At 43.2% G+C, this 11,621-nt stretch overlaps 1 non-coding gene across 1 annotated transcript; it reads right to left on the bottom strand.

Annotated features, from left to right (window-relative positions):
• Positions 1-11,260: 11,260 nt before the first annotated feature.
• LOC114809714 lies at positions 11,261-11,398 on the bottom strand. Its single transcript, XR_003757491.1, has one exon. It is a non-coding gene; the product is annotated as a small nucleolar RNA SNORA7 (small nucleolar RNA).
• Positions 11,399-11,621: the final 223 nt, after the last annotated feature.

Here is an 11,621-nt window from a genome sequence, read left to right as displayed (position 1 = left end):
CTGTGGAGTGAAAGGGATGGAAGCCCGATTGAAGGGGGTCAAGGAGAGAATTGGAGGAGAGGTAGATTTTGAGAGAAGGCAGGCGACGTCCTCCTGAGATACTGCTAGGAAGATGGAAGAGTTGAAGAAGGGGCAGATACGGGGAGGACCTGGACAGGAGCAGGGGAGATTTTAGGGAGATCACACCTGAGAGTTTCAATTTTCTCAAAAAAATAGGTGGCCAGGTAATTAGGGGCAAAAGATGGGAGAGGCAAGGAAAAAGGGTGTTTGAGGAGGGAGTTAAACATCTGGTACATCTTGGGAGGGCAGTTGACACGGATGTTAATCAGGATGGAGAAATAATTTTGCTGGGCAGAGTTAAACCATGCATTTATGGACTTGAAATGAACAAGGTCAGCCTGATGTCTAGGTTTCTGCCAGCAGTACTCTGTGGCTCTTGCACATTAGCAAAGGAAGCATTCTGTTGGGGTGATCCAGGGCTCTGTGTTAGTAGTATGAGACTGATGAAGTGCTAGGTGAGTGAGTGAGTTGATTTCAGTGGAGAGAGTGGTGTCAAGGATGTCAATTTGGTCATCAAGGGAATTTAGTTTGGGTATGGAAGCTAAATGGGGACTGATGACTTGAGAAAATTGAATAGGATTAAAAATCAGCAGTCTCTGTAAGGGGAAAGGACAGATCTGTGGAGAGGAGGTGTGTGGGAGAACAGGCAGGTGAGTAGGCTGTGGTCAGATAGAGGGATTTCAGAGTTGGTGAGGGTAGAGATTGTACAGTGCCTAGAGAAGATGAGGTTGAGTGTGTGTCTGAGGTGGCGAGTGGTCAACCTGGTATGGAGAAGGGGATCAATGGAGTTGAGGAGTGATAGAAAGCTGTCAGCCTTCAGAGGAGACTGGGGGATAGGGATTCGGGGTACAAAGAATAAACTAGGCCATCTGTCTGAACATATTCCCTGCCTCCTCCCCAAGTTTGCCCCACTAGCTAAGGGAGTCAAGGTCAGCACACTGTACACTTAAACAAGAAAATGATCACCATTTCAAGTAACCTGGAAGCCAGTCTCCATGTCAAAATTAGCCCAACATGACAATCACTTGCAAGGAAATTAGTTTGTCCGCTGGGTTGCCCATCAGCTTTCATTCCCTGGGAGACCGAGCATCCCGTCATCCCGGAACCATTTCCAGCAGCTTAATAATTGAAAGGAAGTTTAGAAGGAACAGCGATTCCCTCACATGCCACTGATCCCTCCTCCCCTTCCCCATCAAAGAAGGCTGAGCATCAAATAGGGAGATGTGATGTAGGTGAGAGGTGTGGAGAAGCAGCATGGCTCAGTGGAAAGAGCACGGACTTGGGAGTCAGAGATTTTGGGTTCAAATCCTGGCTCCGCCACTTGTCAGCTGTGTAACTTCGGGTAAGTCACTTCACTTCTCTGTGCCTCAGTTACCTCATCTGTAAAATTGGGACTAACAACTGTGAGCCCTACATGGGACAACCTGATAACCTTGTATCCTCCCCTTTGCTTAGAACAGTGCTTTGCACAGAGTAAGCGCTTAACAAATGCCAACCTTAATTAATGTAGCGGCAGATACTGAATAAACACAGAAAGTGGATGAATGGTGTGTTCTCTCGCTTCAGCCAGGGGCAGCACAGAATCAAGGAGAGGAAAATCCACCTATGCTGCCTCCTTTCAAACCCACATAGCAGAGGAGAACACAACTTCCAAGTCAATGATTGAAAAACAGTAGAGTAAAGGTGCAGTGATAGGAAAAATATGGGGGGAGGGAATTAGCTCCCCTGCAATGATTGGATGTAACTTTGGGCAGGTCCTCTAGATCCCATGTCTGATTAGCTGTTAGTACATGATGTAATTCCGGATTTTATTTATCATGGTCTTTTGCGAACCCAGGGGTACACCTGTCTTTAGAAGCAGCATGGCTTAGTGGAAAGAGCACGGACTTGGGAATCAGAGGACATGGGTTCTAATCCCAGCTCTTCCACCTGCCTTCTGTATGACCTTGGGCAAGCCACTTAACTTCTCTGTGCCTCAGTTACCTCATCTATAAAATGGGGATTAAGACTGTGAACCCCACATGGAACAACCTGATTACCTTATATCTACCCCAGTCTTAGCACAGTGCTTGGCATATGATAAGTGCTTAAATACAAAAATTATTATTATTATTATTATTATTATTAAACCTCTGTTTATGGGGGCAATCATTCCATCCCTGAAATTATTCCCTTTGAAGAGCAGGCAAAAAAAGAGGCCGCCTATCTAAATTGCAGTGACTTATTTTGAACTCTCTTTTTCTAAAAACACATAACTGGTTTTGCTCCATTTTGAACAATTTATCATCCAAATTCCCCAAATTTATAGTGGGGGTTATTATTAGCTTGACAGTAAAAGTCTCATCAAATTTAACATCCTACATATGCAGGGCAAAGTGTTTAAGCTGCAAATGTGGCAATATGGTTGTAAATACCGACTCTTTTGAGTCGTGTATTTATTTTCTCATATCACCTTTAAATAACTATTCTATTTTGTTTAGCCTGGCCCTTCCCCAGTCTCAAAATGGGCTCTCTGTTTCCCAAATGGCAGTGCTCTTTGGGATTCTTTCTAAAAGAGTCAGGGGGTAAGGAACTCGGGCCATTTTTGTTCTTATTCTGTTCCAGACGGTTCCTATTGGCAGTACGGGGAGTCAGGCACTCCACTGGGCTGACCTTTGACCCTTGGCAAAGAACGATGGCTTCACTCAGGAGCACATCAGGGAATTGACTCTGTCCAATGGGTCTCCAGTATATTCTAGGATCGCTTTGAAAATAAACGTCAAGGGGACTTTATGTGAGAGCCCTGAGGTACTTGGGCGAATTGGAAGTCCCCCCCACCCAGGCCCGCGAAGAATAAGGACAGATTGTAAGTTCAAATAAGGTCTCATTAATTTGTTCCCACATTGAAAAAGAGCATAATTCATTCTGAGGGGCAAAATTCATTTTTACAGCTGAATAAGCTCTCCCTTTAAGTTGTTTTAAAAGCAAAATACATGATAAAATAATCATTTGAGGGTAATAAACACACCCAGGTACTGCTGCTGTTCCTTCGTCCATTTAAGCCTGAAATGTCTCAGTAGGACCACCTGTGTTTTTTGGCCCACATCCAATAAAACCTCAGATTTTGTGCGCTGATCTTGAGACCTGGTGCATTCTTGGATCTCCTAACCAACATGAGGCAACAAGGCCATTGGAAACTTAGCGAAAATATCAACAGTGGGAAGAGCCAGTTAGTTTATGGCCTGACCCTCAATCCTGCACACCCTGACATCAACATTATTTCTGGTGTACCAAGGGAATACTTCCACCTCCAGAGTGAGAGAAGGCCATTGGAGGGTAAATCTGCTTATTTCCCCCAAGGCAATTGAAGAATCTGCAATACACCACGAACTACATGTTTTTAGTTCATAAAACATCCCTTTTGCTTCAAAAAGAAGCAGCATGGTGTAGTGGATAGAGCACTGGCCTGGAATTCAAAGGTCATGGTTCTAATCCCGGCTCTGCCATGTTTATGCTCTGTGTGACCTTAGGCAAATCACTTCACTTCTCTGTGCCTCAGTTACCTCAGCTGTAAAATGGGGATTGAGACTGTGAACCCCACGTGGGACAGGGACTGTGTCTCACCTGATTTGTCTGGATCCACTCCAGCACATAGTAAGCGCTCAACGAATACCATAATTATTATTAAAATTATCATCGGAATGATTAATCATGCTAGCACGTTCGTAGTAAATGCACATGTTGAAGAGGTTCGACTGAATTGGAAAGACATGGCCCCTCTCTGGTCACTTGGTAAAGGATGGGGACACAAAAAGAGGAAAATTCAATAGGCTATCATCATTGGTATTTACTGAGTGCGTACTGTGGGTAAAGCACAGTACTAAGCATTTGGGAGAGTACAGTACAGCGAGCTTACAGTCTAAAGGGAGAGGTAGACATTAATATAAATAGATAAATTGTGGAAATGCATGTAAGTACTGGCAGGCTGAAGGAGGAGCAAACAAAGGCAGCAAATCCAAATGCAAGGATGATGAAGAAGGGAGTGGGAGGGGAGGAAATGAGAGCCTAGTCAGGGAGGCCTCTTGGAAGAGATGTACCTTCAAGAGGGAAGCAGCATGGCCTAGTGGAAAGAGCAAGGGCTTGGGAGTCAGAGGACATGGATTCTAACCCTCACTCCACCACATGTCTGCTGCGTTACCTTGGACAAGTAACTTTACTTCTCTGGGCATCAGTTCCCCTCTCTGTAAAATGAGGATTCAAACTGTGAGCTCCCCATGGGACAGGAACTGTTCCAACCTGATTATCTTAGAACGGTGCTTGGCACATAGGAAGCACTTAACAAATACCACACAATTAATAAGGCTTTGAAGTACAGGGGAGGGGAGAGAATGATCATTGGTTATGAAGAGGGATGGTGTTGTAGGCCAGAGGCAGGGCGTGGGTGAGAGATCTGCAGTGAAATAGACGAGATCGAGGTACAGAGAGTAGGTTGGCTTCAGAGGCCTCTGAAGTTCCTCTGTAGCTGGGTTGTAGTAGGAGAGCAACGAGCTAAGGTAGGAGTGGGCAAGGTGATAGAGTGCTTTAAAGCCGATTGTGAGGAGTACATTTGATGAGGAGGTGAATGGGCAGCCACCGGAGTTTAAGTGAGTTAAGTAAACACTTTGTTATCCATCCTCATATCAACCAGAAAACTCTAATATATTCTTCATATTTGAAAAAAAAAATACCACTGGTGGTGAAGTTCACCGATGAGTGCATGCATGGCTGGAAAGGTCAGGGTGGGATTGATGGTCCCAGCCACACTGGGTACACAAAAAGACTGCTCTTTGTGTTGAAAGACCACAGGCCTGGAGTCATATTAGAACCTAGCTTTGCCACTTGTCTATTGTATGACCTTAGGCAAGTCACTTCACTTCTCTGTGCCTCAGTTACCTCATCTGTAAAATGGGGATTAAGACTATGAGCCCCAGGTAGGACACAGACTGTGGCCAAAATGACCTACCTCAGTATTCAGCAGAGTGCCTGGCATAGAGTAAATGCTTAAGAAATACTACTGTAAAAAAATAATATTTTACATTCCTACTAGCTTGTAGTATGCTCCAAATTGAAACGTTTTGCCTAGGCCTTCTGGTTGCTTGTAGTCTAAAGAGAGAGCACTAAACCAGGCAAAATATTGGATAAACACATAACTATTCCAAGTAGAGGAAAAATCAGAGAGTTAAGACCAGAAATAAGGTTAGAAGGTACAGAGCTTAGTGTTTGGGGCTTTTGGGCAGGAGGATGCAATCTGCAGGGAGAGCTAGAAGAGAATAGACAGTATGTTGCAAATTGTTATGACAACGCAGCATGGCCTAGTCGATAGAGCCTGGGCCTGGGAGTCAGAAGGACCTGGGTTCTAATCCCACCTCTACTCCTTGTTGGCTGTATGATCTTGGGCAAGTCACTTCGCTTGTCTGTGCCTCGGTTACTTCATGTGTCAAATAGGGATGAGGATGTGAGCCCTATATATGATCTGCTTCCAACCTGATTAGCTTGTATCTACCCCAGCACTTAGAACAGTGCCTGGCACATAGTAAATGCTGAATACTATGATTATTATTATAATGATAATAATTATTATTATTTCCTGGAGGAAGGGCTAGCTAAGGGACATGAAGAGGTAAACTTGGCAGGAATTGTTTTTTGTACATAGTAAATGGCATAAGTGAAGAAGTTCAATCAGAATAGTGCAGGTTGAGCCAAAGACCCAAGAAGGAGTATAAAGAAAGCAAAAAGACATTTAGGACCTCTTGGAGACTTCAGAAGGGGCTTGTCCAGGGAAGCTTGATCTGTGGCCCAAGGGAAGCTTTTCTAAAGCTCTGGGAGTAGCAGCCAAGTAATAGCAATGACAACTATTAAGCACTTACTATGTGCCACTACAAAATGGGGTTGATATAGGTTATGAAATCAGAAACTGTCCCTCACTAGACAGGGCTAACAATCTATTTTATGCCCATTATACTATTTCCCCTATCCCTAATCCACTTTAATGTCCGTCTAACTCTAATAGACTAGATGCTCCTTTTAAGTCTGGGTCATATCTACCAACCCTGTTGAATTTTACTTTCTCAAGCACTTATTATAGTGCTGGGCCCATAGGAAGTGCCCAGTAAATACCACTGATTAATGTGCAGAGGAAACTGAGGTCTAGAGAGGATAAGCAACTTGACCAGGTCACACAGTAGGCCAGTAATGAAGCCAGGTCTCTTTTCCAGGTATCCTGACTTCCAGTCCTATGCTCTCTCTCCTAGCCTTTGCTGCCTAATTTGGTTTAGTACAATGCATTGAACTCAGTGGACACTCTGAGTTTAATAGGACTGCTACTATTACTACATTATTATTAGTACTGCTATTATTTCTACCACTACTGACAAAAAAGATAAATGTTTCAACAGCCTGTGTCATTGATTTCAGTAGAACAATGTTGGAATCTCCTTTAAAATGAGTAAAATGGTAAGAAATGGCTAGAAGTAAACAATTCCACAGGGAAATGTAGAAAGTGTCTATCAGTGGGCTTGAAATGGGAAAATCAGGAACAGCAAGAAACCGAAGATCATTTGCAGCTTCTAACAAGGAAACTGAGGCACAGAGAAGTGGTGACTTCCACAAGGTTAAACGCAGGCATGTGGCAGAGTCAGGATTAGAACTCAGGTCCTCTGACACCCAGATCCATGTTCTTTCCATTAGTACATGCTGCTTTTCTAGTAAAATAAGCACCAAACAATGACAGGAAAGGATCCTTCAGATTCACATATTTAATTTTTACCTCTCAAAAACCTTGACTGCCCCTTTCGGGAAATGAAAGTCTTTTTCCCCCAGCTCAGGCTGTCAATCCATCAGTGGTATTCATTGAGTGCTTACAGTGTGCAGAACTGTGTACCAAGCACTTGGGAAGAATACAATACAATGGATTTGGTAGATGTGATCTTGTCCACATGAAGCTGACAGTCTGTGGGGGTGGACAGAAAATACTAAAATATTGATCAAATAAAATAGTAAAATATTAGGGTGTGGCTTCAATGTGACTTCGAATGAGGCAGCATAACAATAACTTTTTTTTAAGCAGCATTTGTTAGGTCCTTACTATGAGGCAAACACTATTCTAAGAGCTGAGGTAGGTACAAGTTATTTAGGTCAGACACAGTCCCTGTCCTGCATGGGACTCACAGTCTAAGTAGAAGAGAGAATAGGTATTCTCCATTTTACGGTTGAGGAAACTGAGGGATAGAGAAGTTAAGTGACCTGCCCAAGATCAGACAGCAAGCAATTAGCAAAGTGAGAATTAGAATCCAGGTCCTCTGACTCCCAGGCCCTTGCTCTTTCCACTTAGGCCACGCTCCTTCTTCACTTTGAGTCACACACAGAAACACACAAGCATGCACACACACAATTCCTAGAAAATATTAGAAAGATGGTCCCAGTGCAGGCATCTTTTTTAATAGTGGAACGGCAGGTTCTGATGGAACCTTTCGAAAAGCTGCCTTCTCCAAGAATGAACATAGGGACCCAGCAGTTTTAGGGAGGAAGCATTTCAGCTTTGTGGTGCTCATAAAAGCATACATCTTGGTAAGATGTTGTCAGAATCTGGCCCAAGATAGTGGAGGAATTTTGTGTGGGCATGTGTTTACTTTCCAAAATAATCCCATCTGGCCGCATGAGAAACGTCCTATCTGTTTCAGCTTTTTAGCAAGCTTAGTTTGAAGAAATACGCTCATTGATTTATCACACTGGACATGCTCAGAGTGACTCATCAGTTTCAATTTGTTACACTGGGTTCTGAGACCAAGGAGGCCCAAAAATCATTTTGGAGACGGTTCAGTGTGGCGATTGATTTGTAGCCTGGGAAACCATAAAGTCTTATATAATGTCTCAAACATCGATAAGTTGCTCGCTCAGATCAGCCATAAAATTTATAGGGCAAGGGAGAGATGGCTGAGGGGAATAGAGAAATTGTTTCCAGCTCAAGCCTAATTATTTTTAAACAAATCTTCCATTCCTTGGAGCCACTGAGATAATTTCACTAGCTCCTCTCTTAGAAAAGGGGTTTTCAAAAAAAACCAAAAACCTTTCTAACCAGTGAACACTCTCCCTCCTCTTTTTTTGTATACATTCCTAGCAGAGTTCATATTTCAGCAAAATGCCATTTTGCAGAAGTTCTATGATCTGCAAGAACCTTGAAAACACTCCAGCACCTCATCATAAAATCTACAGAGAAAATGTGAAATGCACTGAATTATCAGTCTCTAAATGTAGTGAACAAAGAAACATCTTGGTTAAATTTGCCATGGAGCTTCACGACTCTTGCCTGTTATCTCTGTTGGTAATGCCGAATCCGTTTGTCATCTCAAACAGGGAATTACCCCCCATCAATCAATCAATATTTATTGAGCACTTACAGTGTGCAGAGCACTGTACAAAGCACTAGGGATACAACACAATGTACAAGGAGCTCACCTATCATCCAGCTGACTTTCCCCAGGCCCAGCTGGGGATTGGAGCAGTCTGAGTGACAAGCAGACCATATGCCTAGGGCATAAGTGCTCCTGTTTATCCAGCTTGCAGTGAAGCTTTAGACCCAGGATGCCTAGCAGAATTCCCATCACAACTACATCTGTCCACTGTCTGGATCCTGGAGTCTTTGCACTCTCCATTGGACAGCCCCTTATAGAAATATGGCCAAAATGGAGTTGACTGGATGTGAGTCTATCCCCTTTCTGGGCCATTTACTTTTTTAAGTGTCACTCTTCTAAGTGATGGAATAGATACAAAATCATTAGGTCAGACATGGACGGTCCCCGTCCCAGAAATAGGAGGGAGATCCTCATGAGGAAATTGAGGTTAGGTGACTTGCCCAACCTCGCACGTCAGGCAAGTGGCAGAGTTGGGATTAGAACCCAGGCCTTCAGAACCCAGAGTTGACTCTCAGGCCCATGTTTTCTGGGGCCATCCCACTTTCCCACTAGGTATGGGACCAAATCAGGATCAACCACAAGTGCAATCTACATCTGCACAATTGGAGTTGTGTCCCCATGAGTCACAGTCTATCAGCACGTTTGCTGTTGAAAGACAAGCTCCAGAAGGGGGATGAGTGGAAAGCTAAGGAATAAAAAGCAACATGAGGCAACAGAGCCCCTTCCTGTCTATTCCATCTTATTTTCCAGAATGGCGAGATGGCAGTGCAAATGGCTCTGGGGTTCTCCTCCTGTCCATCCTCCAGCTTGTCGCTACCTACAACCTCAGCTCCACCTCACCTAAGAAAAAAACTGAAATGGCTGCCAAGGCTAGTGGAACCTAGAGAAGCAGTGTAACCTAGTGGAAAAATCACAGGCCTGGGTGCCAGAGGAGCTGGGATCTAATCCTGCCTCCACCACTTGTCTGGTGGTGTGACCTTGGGCATGTCACTTCACTTCTCTGCACCTCAGTTTCCTCATTTGTAAAATAGGAATTTGATACCTATTCCTAAAAATTAGACTGCGAACCCCACGGAAGTATCCAACCTATCTTGTTTCTATCTAGTCCAGTGCTTAATACAGTGCTTGGCACAAATACTTAACAACTATGCTATTACTATTATCAATGGTATTTGTTAAGCACTTACTATGTGTCAAACACTGTTCTATGCACTGAGGAAGATTTAAGTTAAACATGTTAGAGACTTTACCTTGTAAAGAGTCACTTTCAGCACAGCAGACAGGAAGCATAAATGGTATGTAATAGAATTTATGAAGATGCTTAAAGTGTGCCAATTTTGTTGCAAAGGTTTTATATGCTTTTGTGAAGAAAAGTCAGTAAATGAAGGGAAGATTTTATGAGTCTCGTTAACATTCCAGAAACATATATACATTATAATCTCCATCACTAGTTAACTCTTCAAAACATTTCATAATCAGTATGTTCATATTTCCATCTGAATTTTCATCCTATTTCCCGGCCTTTCCACCTTAAAGCAGTTTTGCATGGATTTCTTGTTTGTTCAAGGATATAAGCAGGCAGGCTATCATTGCTGAATGTGCCTGTTGGTACTAGTTGGAGGATATTGATATTAGTACGTTAAGTTCTGCCAGATGATGTGTTTTGGCTAGTACTTAAAGGCAGAATTAGGGAACATTCTTCTGACAGAACAAGCCTGTCGGGATACAGCACCAAGCTGCACTGGGAGAAATAATTTGTGTGCATTCATGTGACATTGGGTTTGGTAAATACTACAGTACGAGATTTCCTTAATGCGAAGTCATGCAAGAATGCAGCCCCTGCATTATAGGAGAATTAGATGAACATGCCTTTTAGATCAAACTCAAGGGAGAAGCCTGAAGCCTGAAGCAAAATGATATTAAAAAATGAGAAAATGCATGATACAGTTAATCTCTGAGTCGTTTGCCTTACAGATGCAGTTCTATTACGATTGCAAAACCAAATGACTCACTTTAAAATCTATACTTTCTTCGATGTAAATGTTGATAACATATCTGTTAAAACCAAAGCCAAACTAAGTGAGCTGATAGAGAAGCAGAGTCTTGACTTCCTGATATATTACCTTTAACAAATTTAAATGGCCCCTGAATTTTGAGTTAGCCAAGTTATGCTCGAGTCTTGCCCTAAATTGAGTTTCGGTTGCAAAACTTATGCTACCATTTCTTGTTCCTAAGAGAGGGGCATTTCAGTGTAAAAAAAAAGCTACCTGAGTCCGATAACTGAAAGTGGTTTGAGGTCATGTGAAATGAAAAGCTATTTAGTGGGCAGGATTTGTAAAATGGGGAATTATCATACTATTAGCAATACTTGCCAAATACGCATCACCAGGTTTTTCCCAGTGGTCAATGATCTTAGTCTCTAGAGTTCCAAGTGAGATAGGGTTGAGAAAGAAAAATGCTGGAAAGGGATACTGAAGGGAGGGAAAGCAGATGCACAGAAAAAGCTAGAAGCAGAGAGACAGAAACAAAGATACAGACACATATGTCTTGTCATATAGCGCCAAGCCGTTTCTGACCCAAAGCGACATCACAGACACATCTCTCCCAGAACGCCCTGGTTTCCATCTGCAATCATTCTGGTAGTGTATCCACAGAGTTTTCTTGGTAAAAATATGGAAGTGGTTTACCATTGCCGCCTTCCGGGCAGTCAACTCGAATCTCCGCCCTCGACTCTCTCCCGTACCGCTGCTGCTCAACATGGGTGAGTTTTGACTTGTAGCAGATGGCCTTTCACTCGCTAGCCACTGCCCAAGCTAGGAATGGAATGGACAGGCCTCTGCTTGACTCTCCCTCCCATAGCTGAGGCTGGTAGAGTCCTGGAAACTCTCCAGGTGCGACCCTGAGTGGGGCAGACACATATAGAATCTGAAGAAAGAAACAGCAAAAGAGAGAGGAGAGAAACAGAGACACTCCCTGCCTTCAGAAGCAGAGAAAGAGAGGCACTGATGATGAAGCATAGGCGTCCGTCACAAATATACACATAATTATATGAACGGATACAAAAGGACTCACCCAGATATTTTCAGCAGAGAGCAGCAGTTTATGGCAACCACAGATAATGGAGAAGAAAAG

Source organism: Ornithorhynchus anatinus, chromosome 2, assembly GCF_004115215.2.
Source record: "Ornithorhynchus anatinus isolate Pmale09 chromosome 2, mOrnAna1.pri.v4, whole genome shotgun sequence".
NCBI classification, from domain to species: Eukaryota; Metazoa; Chordata; class Mammalia; order Monotremata; family Ornithorhynchidae; genus Ornithorhynchus; species Ornithorhynchus anatinus.
Note: the sequence above shows the minus strand (reverse complement) of the source record. Positions and strands in the feature narration are given on the sequence as shown.